Genomic DNA, 15,294 nt, shown 5'->3' with positions numbered 1-15,294 from the left:
GGCATGTAAGGCATTCTTACTTCAACATAACACAAAACACAGCTTCTTTCATACCCACTTCTTCCCATTGTGAGGCATTTTAAAGGAAAGCTAGTTGTTTTATTGTGAACCATATCAAACATATAATAAAGACTAATATAATGAACACCTATCCAACAACCACCCAGTTTATATAATCTTAATGTGATTTTTTTTCTTTTCTTTTTTTTTTTTTTAATGAAATGAAGCATTGCGATTGTGATGGTTAATTTTACGTGTTGACTTGACAGGGCTAAGGGATGCCCATATAGCTGTAAAATATTATTTCTGGGTGTGTCCATGAAAATGCTTCCAGAAGAGGTTTGAATCAGGAAATTGAGTAAAGATCTACCCTCACCAATGTGGGTGACTGTGGTCCAAATATTGAGGACCCCAGTAGGTTTATGTGGAGGAAGGGCAAACTCGGTCCGTGAGCTGAGACATCCATCTCCTCCTACCATTGGCCACTGGAACTCCTGTTCCTCAGGCCTTTGAACTTGAACTAAATTACACCACCAACTTTCTTAGGTCTCCAGCACATAGACAGGAAATTAGGGAACTTTTTGACCTCTGAAATCTTGTGAGTCAATTCCCATAATAAATTTATTCATATAAATATTTAGTTCTGTTTCTCTGGAGAAGCCTAATAAACAAATACAATTGGATTTTCTCAATTTAGGTTATATTTTGAGATTTATCCATGTTAATACATGTAGCTCTGATTCATTTACTATAATAGTTGTATAATAATTCATGGCATTATTGTGTAAAAAAATGTCACAACTTATCCATGAACATTTTGTTGCTTCCAGTTTTGTTTTGTTTTTTTTTTTTTTCCCTAAGATACTACACACAATCCTACAATCAATTCTCTGTTTTTGTTTTATGTATTGTTGGGATCAAATCCAGGCCCTCACTCATGCTAGGCAAATGTGCTACCACTGAGCTCTATAGTCAATTCTTAAACCTGTCTCTTTCCTGCATGTGTGAGACTTTCTATAGAAATGAAGTCATGACTTATAAGTGCAAACATCTTCAACTTTGTTAGGAACTATTCTGAGCAATGTCTCTAAGCAAATTAGTCTCCAAAAGGCTTATAGTGAAGTATGCTGTCAACGGCAGTTAGGAGAGTTGCCATTTTTCTATATCCTCACTAGGCCTTGGCATTGATGGACCTTTTATATTTTGCCTACCTGGTACAGATTCAAGTGGTATCTCATTGTTGTTTGATTTTGAATGCCCCTCTCATTTGGAAACATTTTGCTGAAACCTTTTGTTGCTGACTGGTTGGGCAGACATTTCTGGTTGCTTCTCACATCTGTTCTCTTCTTTCTCAGTAGAAATCCCTTAAATTTCAGCTGGGCCCATAGCAAATACTACTTTTCCAAGCATCCCTTAGAGCCAGCATTTACAGATCCCAATCAGAATATCTACTTCCTCGAGGGGGTTCCCTCAGGAACCCACACTTATTACCCTCCTGGAGAGACCTAAGAACCTTTTGTCTATGGGGATAGATTTTTTTTTTTTTTTTTTTGAGGAGGAAGGTGGCATGCAATCTACTCATTTGACAAGTGTGTCCAGAGCCTCAGCATTTCCCACCCCCGGGGAAAGCAAGGCTCACAGTGCCTCCCATGTAAATGGCGTCCCTTGGGCCTGTGCTCTAGGAATCCACGTGCCCTGGCATCTGCAGGAACGGTGCTGTCGAGGTGGACACGCAGCAGGACCACAGCTGCTGAGAACCTATGGGAGCCGGATCCAGGGCTGCTTGCTGGAGATACCAAAGTGAAAACATAAGGTTCTCATTTTCTAGAAGTTCACAGTCTTGGGGGAGAAAAAGATATAAACAATCCTTATAAACAAAGAAGTGTGTATAATACTAGCTTTTTACCAGCAGCTGGAGGAAACAATGGATTCCAAATGCAGGGACAAGTTTCCAAAAGGTCTCACAGATGAGGGTAGGGGCAGGGTGGGTGGAAGCCATTAGACCCTGATCTTAGATGAAGGAAGAGCTTTGGGTAGTATATTAACTTCCTGTGGTTGCTGTAACAAATTACTACAGATTTGGTGGTTTAAAATAACACAGTTATTCCCTTACAGTTCTGGAAGCCAGGAGTCCAAAATTGGTTTCACTGGGTTGCAATTAAGATGTCAGCAGAAAAAAAAGAAAAAGAAAAAAAAAGATGTCAGCAGGCAATGCTCCACCCTCAGTCTAGGGGTGACTCCGTTCCTTGCCTCTCCAGCCTCTGGCAGCTAGTGGCAGCATCTTTGGTCCCCTCGCCCCTGTCTTCACATTGCCTTCTCTTCTGGGTGCCTCCCCCCTTCACACGAATGTAGGCTGCCGGGCTCAAGGGGTGCAGCCCTGCAATCCCAGCGAATGGGAAGGCTGAGGCAAAGGATCACAAGTTCAAGATCAGCCCCAGCAATTTAGCAAGACCGTGTCTCAAAATAAAAAGGGCTGGGGATGTGGCACAGTGATGGTACAGTAAGTACCCTTGAGTTCAATCCCCAGGAGCAGTACTGGTAGGAAAAACAAAAACAAAAACAAAAACAAATAATCCAGGATAATTGTCCCATCTCACAATGCTTACCTTAAATCAGGCAGTGGCATGCCTGTAATTCCATCAGTTTGGGAAGCTGAGGCAAGAGGATCCCAAATTTGAGGGCGGTCTGGGTAACTTAGCAAGATCCTGTCTCAAAATAAAGAACCAAAAATAAAATAAAGACTGGGAGATGTAGCACAGTGGTAGAGTGCCCTGGGATCAGTTTACAGTAAAACTCACACACGTTTAACTTACATCTGACAATTCTGTAAAAACTCCCCTCCCCCCACTCTTTTTACTTTTTTTTTTTTTTTTCTTTTTACTTTTTCTCTGTTCTTTTTGTCCTAATTGGTAGCAGACACAGGTTCCAAGGACTAGGACGCAGTTACCTCTTCAGGGCTGTGATGCAGCCTACCTTCAGTAGAGCAGGCATAGGCCATTCCTGCAGGTAACCTAGCAAAGAGCAGGCAGGAAAGCAAGAACCAACTTCAGGATGTTCAGGACCCGGAGGGAGACTGCAGTGGACCCAGGGCACAGGACCCCCGGCAAGAGCTGTGCTGCTAACGCTAATGGTCCACTAGCAGGCCATACCCAGGCAAAAAGAGCCTCTGACCTCTCCAGTGATGGAGAGACAGGCTTGGGTTGCATTTTGGAAAGATCCTCTGGCCACTGTGTGGAGGACAGGCTGCAGCGTGGGAGACTGGAGGAGGGAACACGGGGGCACCAGAGAGACACAGGTGGTGGCAATGGAGTGGAACAGGAGAGTCGGGCAGGATAATATGAGGCTTGGAGATGCTGGGAATCCTCAGTGCCGCTTCCATCCGGTTTGTGTAACTGGCTAGCTTCGGAGGGGCCTAATAAGCATGTGAGGAGGCCTCCAGGCGGGGCAGAGCTGGGTACTGGAGTCAGGCGGTGGACACCACCCAAGCTCGTGACTCAGTCCAGGCCGCCTCAAGGAGCTGCCTTTGTTGGAGGCTTGGACAGGAAACTCTGGGAAAGGTAGGTGTGCCAGCACAGCCACACCCTCCCAGGTGCGCCAGACCCTGTCACCCTGAGCCACTTCCTGAGGTGAGGCCGCTCACCCCCACCCCCCACCAGACCTTCCCACAAGGCTGAGGTGTCTTCAATGACCTGGTGTGTGAGAGGCCCAGGACTCCCTCTGACTCAGTCCCCTGGGGGGAAGATGCCCAGGCAGAGAAGAGAAGGGAAGGAAGGCTATCTGTCCCGCCCACCCTCAGAGCTCGGTTGAGCTTTACAAAGTCCCCACGTGCATGTAATTTCCATCCACACATTACTTTAGCTGGGTGGCTTTAAGCAAGCATCACCTCCTTGCAATTTAATTTGGCTCTTTGAGTAGGGTAAGAGTAAGTTCCTCCCTCAGAGAGCTGAGTGCGTGAGGCAAGCCCTGCCGAATGTGGACCCGGCACACCTGTGGGTGTTCCCTGCCTGCTAAGGTGGGAGGTGGGGTGTGCATCTCAGCCACACTGCCCTTCTCCCTGTGACCTTGGGCAAATCCCTTAAGCATCCTGAATGCATTCTGCATAATGCACGGCATTGTCCCCTGCACAAGGAGGGATCCTAGAAATAACAGAGAAAAGCATTCTAAAGCCTGTTGGGGTGGGGGATCTGAGGTGGCCCTAAAAGCCTTCCTGGGCTCACTGGGCAGGTGGTATATGTTCCAGTGCTCTTTGGGTGCATGTACCTGTCTGTAGCACAAGTGTGCACACCTTTACCTCCAGCCCCAGGATACACATGCAAATTTACATAACAGGATCCTGTGACCTAAGGTGACTAAGGAGACCATATGGGGCAGAGGTTTCAAAGTGACAGCTCTCAAAGCTACATTTGACCTGTAGAAGTGTTTTGCCCTTACCGTGTTAAAAGACAGAGGGCAGAGGAGGGTATTTCCATGTAGGAATTGCAACCAATTTCTGCTAGTTGTGGTGGTGCAGGACTATAATCCCAGTTACCCAGGAAACTGAGGCAGGATACCAAGATAGGGGTTTGTGGGGCAATTTAAAGAGAACTTGTCTCAAAATAAAATTTAAAAAGGGCTTGGGATGTAGCTCAGTGGTAGAGTGCTTGCCTAGCATGCAGGAGGCCCTGGATTCAATCCCTTGTGTCAAAAAAGAACAAAAGAATACAGACTTCTAACTTGCATGAAGCAGAATCAGGGGAACTAACACACTGGACCACATCTCGTCATGGTGATGACAAGCCAAAGTCACAAGGTCATTAGCTCATGACTACTTCCTGAGTCCCAGAGCCCAAAACCAGAGTTAAGTGTGCTGGCTCTGGCAGCAAGACTACTGTCTGGACCTGCACTTTGGCTCTGCCTTCCTGTACGAGTCATGCAACCTTGTTACAGCTCAGTCCCTTTTTCTGTAAAATGGGCATAATAACATCACATTCCTCTCAGAGTTGTAATAGGAGTTGTCTGAGTCCATTTTGAGCTACTATGATAGAATACCACAGACTCAATAATTTATAAAGAACAGAAGTTTATTTGGCTCATGGTTCTGGAGGCTGGGAAGTCCAAGATGGAGGGGCTATATCTGGTAAGTGTCTTCTTACTGTGTCCTCCACTGTAGAAGGCAAGAGGGGAGAGAGAGAAGAGAGGACCCAGCTTGTCCCTTTATAAAGAGATAAAAGGCTTGAACCCATGTTTAAGTGCAGTGCCCCGGTGACCTTAGCACCTACGAAAGGTCCCACCTCCCAATACCTCCATGTCATGGATCAAGTCTCCTGCACAAGAACTGTGGGGGACACATTCAAAGCACAGCCAGGGTGAACCAGGTAGTGTGGGATCAGTACTCAGTGTCTGCACTTATTATGTAGCCTGCATTTTTATTATATTTAAATGTGTTGTTGTTTTATGCTTGCATTTATGCTTTGATGTTGAAGGTTGGAAGGAACCGTCCTCAAGTGACACACTTGTCCTCCTCAGGTCTTCCTCTGTTGGCTAATGATCGCTGAAGGCCACAGGGGGCACTGGAGCCCTCTCCTGGGTCCTGATGTCTCCCCTTGCCTGGTGCTGACCACCCAGTGCACCCACGCTGCCCAGGCCTGACAGGGAGCCAGGCTCTCGCTGACACAGAGCCCCTGTGAGCTCTTGTGGGTACCACACTTGGTCATCTTCCCATCCTCCTTTTGAAATCCTGTGGCGTGGAGTGTTGGTAAAACTGGAATTGCTTTGAGTGTCATGACTTGGTTGCGGGAATGCCAGACAAGGAGCTAGTCCTCCGGAGTCTCACCTTCTATGTGAGACAGACTTCTTGGGTAGACAGAACCTCATTCAATACTGGGACCAATTAGAGCCAGAAGTCAGGCTGGGTGAGTTCAGAGGGAGCCCTCAAGAAGTGGGGAGACTCTGATGGCAATAGTGCTTGTCTAGTAGAACAGAGAGGGTAGAGTGCTCTAGGTAGAGGGCACAGCACAGGCAGCACAGGAGAGGCTGGTGGTGGGCATGTTTCACTGGACCCCCATTGTTGGACCTCTGTTGGGAAGGTGGTGTGAGCTAGGGTCAGACAGGGCTGTGAGGGCCAACTCTGGGGGGTGACCCCTCCCACAGGCTGTAGGGAGCAGGGTAGGGATGATCTCTTGACCCCCTGGGGTGGCCTGGCCACCTTCCACTCCTCAGGAGACAGGCCAGGAGAAGAGTCTGAACCTCTGCAGAGGTCTCTTCATCTCCAACTCACTCATCCATCCAGTCACTCAGTTGTCCAAACTTTCCTTAGAAAATAGGCCTGTTGTTTCAAGAACAAGATTAATATTTGCTCATCATAAATCAGAACAGTACCCTATAAAATAAAACTTGAAAGTTCCTTTTCCCCAAGTTCACTCCTCAGGGTAACCATGCTATCAGCTCTTTATGAGGCCTTCCAAACTGCTTTCTTCTTCTTCCTCTTCCTCTCTTCCTTCCTCCTCCTCCTTTTTTATTTTATTTTATTTTATTTTTTTGTTTGTTTTTGGTACTGGGATTGAACCCAGAGGTTCCTAACCACTGAGCCATAACCGCAACCCTTTTAAAAATTTTTTTAGAGACAGGGTCTTGCTAAGTTGCTTAGGACCTCACTAAGTTGCTGAGGCTGGCTTTGAACTTGTGATCCTACTGCCTCAGCTTCCTGAGTCATTGGAATTATAGGTGTGTGCCACTGTGTCCTGTTGGTGGGGGTTTATTTAGACTTTTTTCTACACATTTATACATATCAATGGTACCAATTCAAATACAGTATTGTGTGTGTGTGTGTGTGTGTGTGTGTGTGTGTGTGTGTGTTTTAACATCTCCAATTTGTGTTTTTGACTCAGCGATGTGTCTTAGGAATGTCTGTCACTTAGGAATGTTCTGATGGGTGTCATTGTGCATGTGTGTGTGTGCGGTGTGTAAACATTTATTTGGATGTGCCCAGACATATACAAAAGTAGATAATATGATGAACCTCCATGTACCCAACACCCAGCGTCAACAACTATTCCTGGTCAACCTTCTCTCTACATAGCCTGTACTCGCTCCCATCTTATTTTGGAACGAATCCCATTGACTATATGATTTTATCCATAAACAGGCCACTAAGTATCTCATTAAAAAGAGTAAAACATCAGGTTGACATTTAAATTTCCAATGGCTTCATACTGTCATATTTTTAAAATTATAACTGTCCACACATGGAAACCAGTTGACATTTCTCTTGTCTCTTAATCTGTAGTCTATTTGAGTCTCTCTCTCTCTCTCTCTCTCTCTCTCTCTCTCTCTCTCTCTCTCTCTCTCTCTCTCTCTCTCTCTTTTTCCCCTTGTAATTTATTTGCTGGAGACAATGGGTTGTTTGTCCTGTGACTTTTTCCTCGCCTTGGATCTTGCTGAGTGTATCCCTAACATGATTTAGCATGTTCCTTTTTCTCTGCATTTCCTGTATTAATTCTAGGCATGTGATCAATTCAGTTTCATTTTTTTGTGGGAAAGATTGCTTCCTGGATGATTCCTGGTGTGTTTTTCTATCAGGAGGCTCATACCTCCATTATCTATTCATTTATTAAGGATTACAAATATTGCTTTTATAATTATGTTTTCATTACCAACTCAATAGAAATCACACTTCCCTTCACCTATTCCTTGGCCACTTAGTGATACAGTTTGTACAGAAAAGAGGATAAACACTTGATTCATTTTCTTCATTCACTCATTTACAAAATAACCAAGTGTCTCACTTGCATCTTCTAATGGTAACTAATTGCTGTGGGATGTTTTTCCCCCTTAAGTTTCATTCTGATCTCATGGCCTTAAACATATTTGATGTGTTTTCACCCTCTGCAGTTATTTTCCTTATGAATGCTGGGATTGTTCCATCTTGGGCCTCTGGGGACATCCACAGGGTGGTTTTGACATGACCCTGGTCCTCTGATAGCTTCCTTGTTTCTGGTACGACCAGATGTTCATTACCCATCTTGTACGTTTTCTACTCAAGATCTGCAATCAGTCGTTTTACCCAGAACATCTTTTAAATAGGAAATCGTTTATCAGGATCATTATCTGGGCACTAGAGGTGCTAGTTGTTCCTAGTGTGGTCTTTGATTCTAGACCTTTTATGGGGCGAGATCTCGTGCTTGGAGGATTTTGAACCTCCTCTCTTCTTACATGTGTGTCTGCTTACTTCCCCCCATACAGGGGATTGGTTAATGACCCCCAAGGCCAGCTTCCCCACCTCCTCATTATATCCAAATGGACCCAACTCGCCCAGCACTGCCGCCCTTTCCCCACCCCTGCCCTGTTCTTTCTAAATGTTTTGCTATCACAAACAATGCTGCAACATATTCTCAAAACTCCTGCATAAGGTGCACAAAACTTTTGGGGGCAAAATAGACAGGTTGCATTGGAGGAAATGCTGAGGACTCTGCTAGCTCCTCTCTCAAAGGGCTAGGCTTTTTTTTCTTTTTTTTCTCCTCTATTTTGCCCAGAGCTGGGGATCGAACCCAGGGCCCTATGCTTGTAAAGTAAGCACTTTACCGACTGAGCTATCTCCCCAGCCCTAAGGCTGTGCTCTTAAGTTGTTCCAAGGGCCTGTTCTGAGCCAGGTCCCGGGGTGCACCATGACTCAGGCAGGGCCCTGCCTGGAAGGGCTTGTGGCTGGCAGGAGAGGTCACCAAGTGATGTAGGCTCAGAGTACTAAGATTGGGGAATTCAGGAGCTGGGACCCCACACTGGGGGAGGAGGGAGCTCAGGGAAGGCTTCCTGGAGGAACTGATATCCAGGTAGAAACCCAACTGGCAAGGGCCACCAGGAACCAGATCCCATGTGGAGGGGTGCCCCTCCATTTCTCTCTCTCTTCCTTCCTTCCTTAATTAATAAGCTATTTTTTAAGAGCAGTTTTAGATTTACAGAAATATTAAACTGAAAGTACAGTGAATTTCCCCTCACCCCTTGCCCAACACACAGTTTCTCCTTTTTGGGGGGACGGGATCTTGCTGTGTTGCCTGGGCTGTTTGAGTATGGTCAAACTATTGCTGCTGCTATAAACATATGCAGTTTTTGTGTGGACACATTTTTCAATTTATTTGGATAAATACCAAGAAGCATATGGTAAGATCCCCTTTTAATTTCATAATACATGAATACATTTGCATGCACAAAGTCCGACAGTGCTACATATAACACCAAGAATCTGCCTTGGCCCCACCCCCAATCTCATTCTGACCATATTTTACAAGGACTGTGTGACCTGAAAATGTAAGTTCCTTCAGCTCCACACCAGAAGGTGTGGGAACAACTACCTGTCTTCCAAGTCCTTGGAAGGGAGATTCATTAATGCTTACCTGACCATAGGTGTGAGGGGGACCAGGTAAGAAAGCGGAAGTACATGGACGGGGAATCTCATGCTTTGGGGTTTCATTGCCTTCTGGAAGCATTACCTCACTCAGACATGTGTGATGGACGAGGCATGGGCTCGGGTGGGGGTGACCTCCAGTTTGGGTGCTGGTGGTTGATTGAGGGAGCACAGCAGAACCCAGGAGCTGGTACAGAATGGGGATGGAGGAGTTGGATAGACTCCTGGTGTGCTCAGTTCAGGAGTGGGAATCTAGAGGCACCTCTGTGCTGTCCAGAAGAGATTTCTAGAAGGCTACTGTAGAAACAGTTTGGATTTTGGCAGAGAAAACTGGATAGGAGATGCAGGCTTGAAGGAACCTTGCCTGGTGGCCTCAGAAGTGGAATCCCCAGACAGAGGAATGGAGGGAGACACAGTTCAAGGGTGTGCCAGAGAGGCTGAATGCAGAGCTGAGCGTGTTGGGGACACCAGGAGAGGCTAAGGGCAGAGGGCTCAGGAGAGCCAGCACTGGCCTGAAGAAACATCCCACCTGGGGCGTGACCATTCCACGACAGTGGTCCAGGCTCTGGTCAGTGTGTCTTTCCCACGTGCTCTAAGGCAATAAGTTGATAAGAGGTTGTTACAACCATGGTGAAATGACCTGTTTAAAGGAGCTGATGGCAGCCAGGCCTGTCAGTTTAAAATCCAGTTAGAATGGTGGTCAGTGGTCAGAGCTGGGGAGATGTGGAGAGTCTGAGGAGCCTCCTTTTTAACTTGTCCCCTGTTGTTAGGATGAGTTAGGAGCCTGTCCTGCTATCACCTGTGACTGAGAGGAATGGCTTTTGGTCTGACATCTCTCCAACCCAAGCCAGGGATGTTGACCCCTCAGTAGACCCTGAGAGACCTTGGGGAAAAGTAACAGCCTGAAAGCTGGGTGAGGTGGTTTTCCCTCAGTCCCCAAACTGTCTTGGCCAGAACCAAGGCCTGGCCTTGGGTCCCCTTACCATGCGGGGAGGGAGCAACATATGAAAAGGGGAGATGACAGAAGGGACTGAGAAGGGCCCGTCACTTATTATGTGATCATTTACATTTGTCGTTTGACCAATAACTGGAAAATTAGGACAAATTTTGCCCCACCCATACCTCTCATTCATTCACTCACTCAACAAATATTTATTAAATGCCCATAATATGCCAAACATTATAAACCAAAGAACTCTCACCCTCACGGAACTTACAGGCTTTTTTTGGTCCTGGAGATTGAAACCGGGGACAAACGGGGGTAGCAGCCCCAGTCCTTTATTTTGTTATTTATTGATTTTTGTTCTTTTTTGTTTTGGAGACAGGGTCTTGCTAAATTTCCCAGGCTGACCTGGAACTGTGACCCTCCTGCCTCAGTCTCGGGAGCCCCTGGGACTACAGGTGAGCGCCACTGCACAGGCAGTGCAGTGGAATTTACGTTCAAACTTGGCAAGACAGACACTAAGTGAACAAATAAGCTAAATCCACAATGGGTCAGAATGTGAAAAATATTTTAGAGAAAAGTAGGGAAGATGACCAAGAGGGCAGGGTTGGAGGTAGAAGGTGGCATCTGGGCAAAGACTGGAGAGGTTTGGGGAGGAAGCCGAGGGGAGTGTCCGGAAAAGGACATTGCTGCAGAGGGAGCTGCAGCACAGGAGCCTGGAGAGCAGCTCAGGAAGGGGAAGGCGGGAAAGAGAGGGAAAGGACAGGGCCAGGCAGGTTCTGGAAGGACTTTGGCTAAGGCCGTGGGTACTGGGGGATATGCAAGGAGGTTGAGCAGAGATGTGTTTTCGTGCAATGTGTTTATTTGTTGTGGAAGCTGGATTTCCCCCCTGCGTGGCTGCTGCAGATTGCAGTCTTGTGATGGTGTTTGACTTGTTCTTCTGTCCCCTGCATTTCCTGCAAACGGGATCAGATCTAGCAGCTGGATTAGTTTCAGGAGGATTTTATTTTCTTTTCTTTAAAGAATACTTTACACTCTACAACCAGGAGGAACAGAGTACGTTTTACTCTCTCTGTGATGTTAGTAGTCATTTCTTGAGCTACAGTTACACAGTTGTTTTCTGTGGGTGAGAACAATAGAATCTCACAGCTAAGGAGGATGGAAGTCTGAAACTAAGGTGTCGGCAGGGTCATGGTTGCCCCGCAGGACCTAGTGCCTCCCAGCTTCTAGAGGCTCCTGGTAATTCTTGGTTTGCAGAATAGTTCCAGTCTCATGGCTCTCTGTGTGTATTTGTCTCTATGTTCAAATTTCCTCTTACAGGGATATCAGTTATATTGAATTTAGGGACCATCCTGATACAGTATGATCTCACTACAAAAATCCTACTTCCAAATAAGATGAAATTCCCAGGTTCATAAATTGCAGGGCGAAATTCAACCTAACACACCATGAATCACGTTTACTATTTCATGAGAGGATGTGGAATGTTGATATTCTAATAGTATTAGAATATCAACATTAGATATTAGCTATTAGAATGGTAGTATTAGAATCCGCTCATTAGTTGGATTACTTCTATAAAGAGGAACATATCAACTCACTGGTTTCCTTGAGTTACAATCTGGACAAGAAAGTTTGGTCTAAATATTTACTCTTTTCCTTATTTAATTATTTTACAAATAATTAATTGGTTCTCCAGCATGCTCCAAAAGTGATTCATTGAAACAAAAATCTTGATGAACTCATGGACTTAAACATTTGATGTGTTTCAATCCATTTGCAGTGATTATTAGTCCTAACAATGGCCAAGGTTTCCTAGTCTTGGCCACTGGTGATTCCTTCAGTTTATCTTCTGAGTCCTTTTGACATGACGGCCATAGTTCTTAATAGTTCACATTTTCCAAAGACGGATATGCCAATATATCCCATTCCACTTACTTTTCTTACAACATGGAATTGCCAACCCTCCATCTGGAGGTGGAGTCTATATTTCCTTTCCCTTCAGTGCACTTTTGTGACTCTCTCCAGTGAGGCTGTGTGACTTTGGAGACTAGGCCAAAATGGGTCATTCGGTTTCTGCTTGGTGTCTTTGCCCACACCAACCGTCTCGTTCCCTCCCTCTTTAGAACTAGATGCCTTGAATTGGGAAAACCCAGGTTACACAGAGAGGTCATTTTGACTCACAGCTCCCACTGAAGTCCCACCTGACAGTCAACCTCGAATGGTGGACATATGACTGAGTGAGCTGTCAGATGATTCTAGCCACTGTTTTCTGTTTTGTTTTTGTTTTGTGTATGTACGAGTGTTTTGTTTGTTCATTTGTTTTGACGGTACTGGGAATTGAATCTGGGGACACTTACCATTGAGCTATACCCCCAACTCTTTTTCTTTTGAGACAGGATCTGAGTATGTTGTCCAGGATGGCCTTGAACTTGATTCTTCTGCCTTAGCTTCCCGAGTTGCTGGGATTACAGGCATGTGCCACCGAGCCTGGCTCTACTAGTTTCTTGAGTTCATTTATCTTCAGATTTCCTTGGCTAAACATTTTTTGCTGAATAGCTTTTGGCCTGAATCTTTCAGGTTTTTATATATGACTCATTAATTTTGAAATTATCTTATAATTATTTATTATTAATTATTCCAGATTAGATGAGCTCTTTAACTTAGGAGTTATTAAAAAGGCTATTTAAAAATTTCTAAGCTATTTTTCTAATTCATTCTATAATGTAGACTTTTTTAATAGACATAGTTCTCTGTGTAGGATGTATTTTGGATCCCCCTAATTCTACTGTATTCTACTCAGTGAATGTGTTCTGTATGATTTCAGCTTTTTGGAATTTATTAGGCTTTTCATTATGGCCTCATAAATAGACAGAAAAAGATTTGGAAGTTACATACCCAGCTGTTAGCAGTGATAACTCTTGAGTGGGGAGTGGAACTGAAGTGTGCAGGAGGTGAAGGGAGGTTTTTTGTTTGTAGTTTGTATCGTTTGGACTGAATATTTTCAACCATAAGAATTAATTCAAACATCACACACACACTTAATTTTTTTTTGCAGTGCTGGGGATCAAGCCTCGGGTCTCATGCATGCTAGGCAATTGCTCCATCATTGAGTCACATCCCCACCCAGTGTAGACCATTGGGTAGAGCAGCCAACCAACGCCATAATGGCCCTCAATTGAGACAGACCACTTAACCCCGGCATTCTTGGCTTTTGCTCTTTCTTTCTTGAGCATTTTCTAAGTACCTAACATCAGGCTTTAGGCAGAGAGAGAGAGAAGCATCCGGTCTGGACTTCCAAAGGTTCAGTCTGGCTGGAGAACCCAGGAAAACAAGCAGTTGCAGTATTTAGTCATCGGAGGATCATGACTTTGTACCTGGAGTCACCATCCCCTGTATCTGCCTAAAGAAGCCTCCTGGGACTTCCAGGGATGGTGTAGAATAGTGGGGCAAATTGACTCATCAGAGGTGGGCAGTAGGGTTCCAGATTAGCAAATGAAACCACAGGACACACAGTTAATTTGAATTTCAGATATGTTTAGTATTAGTATATCCCATGCAATATTTGGGATATATCTATAATAATAAAATTAGTTGCCCACCTATGGCATTGGGTGCCAATTAATCCAAGAAGGGAAGAGGATGAGGAAAAGAAGGGTTGAGAGAAGAAGATGGGTTCGGTCATATTTGGGGAACTTGCAGTTGGAGATGTTGGATTTTTAAGATTTCGGGGTCTGGGCCATAGGAGAGAGATTGGGGTTGCTAAGATATGACTGCTAGGATATAGGATGTAGTTGGGGGCAGGCATGCAACAGCCACTGCAGTGGTGGGTGGGGATTCTTTGCTTGCTCAGCAAGCTTGGGTGCATGTGTGTAATGCCCCGGAGAGATGAGCTACCAATAATTAAAGGAAGACTTCCCCCGAGCTTGAGAGACTCCTCACGGTGCAGGGCAACCTGACTTTGGGAAGGGGTCCCATGGCCAGGCGGTGGGAGGACCAGGCGCAGGGTGGTGCGGGGCCGGCAGCGGGTGCTTCCAATCTGGCAGCCTATAATACAGGCTGAAGCTCCAAGGGTTGAGGGCCTCTACGGTGACCCTCGGCCTCTGGACGTGTGCACCCGACTGGGCAGGAGCCGGCTCTGGGTCACGTGGAGACAGCCCTTTCCTGACAGCTTGGACCTCCAGGTCCCTTCCCTGTTCCGCACCCTACTTGGGAAGGGAGTGGAACTGGAATATGAAATTGTCACCCTCCCATTCCGGTGGCGACCCTCTCCGTCCTCAGATCTCAAATGCCCTCCACATCCCACTCCCAAGCCCAGAACAGAACCCATTTTGAAAAGAGTGGGACAGAGGGGCTCTCAAGAACATCCATTCTAGCCCCTGGTGTAGGACGAGCAGATGGTGAGATCTCTGGCTTTTCAAGGCTTCTTCCCCTGAGAGGCCTGGCATGGGTGATTTGTAGGGCCAACAACACCCCCATCCCCTTCTCCCTGAATCCTGCTTTGCCCACCCTGTTGGTGGGTCCTTTGCAGCACTGTACCCCTCACACCCCTGCTCAGGAACCTGTGATGTCTCCCATTGGCAACTACGGACTTGCTTATATTCCAGAACCTCATTCTGTTCAGAGCTGTTTCACCAGCATCTAGAATACAACACAAAGTAGGTGCTCAATAAAACTATTGGAACGGGGTGGCCCCTGCAACTACCTTATCCCAACCTCCCAGTTGTCTTCCCCTCCTAGTTGATTTCTGTGCACTTCACTCTTCCAAGTCCAAGGCACTGCTCCCAGTGTTCTACACTAGAACATATTCCTGACATCTTGATTCTTGTCTAAACTTGAAGCTTTTGAGGCTTGGGAGTGGTAAAGCACTTGCCTAGCATGTGTGAAGCACTGGGATTGATTCTCAGCACCACATATAAATAAATAAAATAAAGATCTATCAACATCTGAAACTATATTTTTTTTTAAATAAAGC

The sequence above is a fragment of the Sciurus carolinensis genome, chromosome 13 (assembly GCF_902686445.1).
Source record: "Sciurus carolinensis chromosome 13, mSciCar1.2, whole genome shotgun sequence".
NCBI lineage: Eukaryota > Metazoa > Chordata > Mammalia > Rodentia > Sciuridae > Sciurus > Sciurus carolinensis.
Note: the sequence above shows the minus strand (reverse complement) of the source record.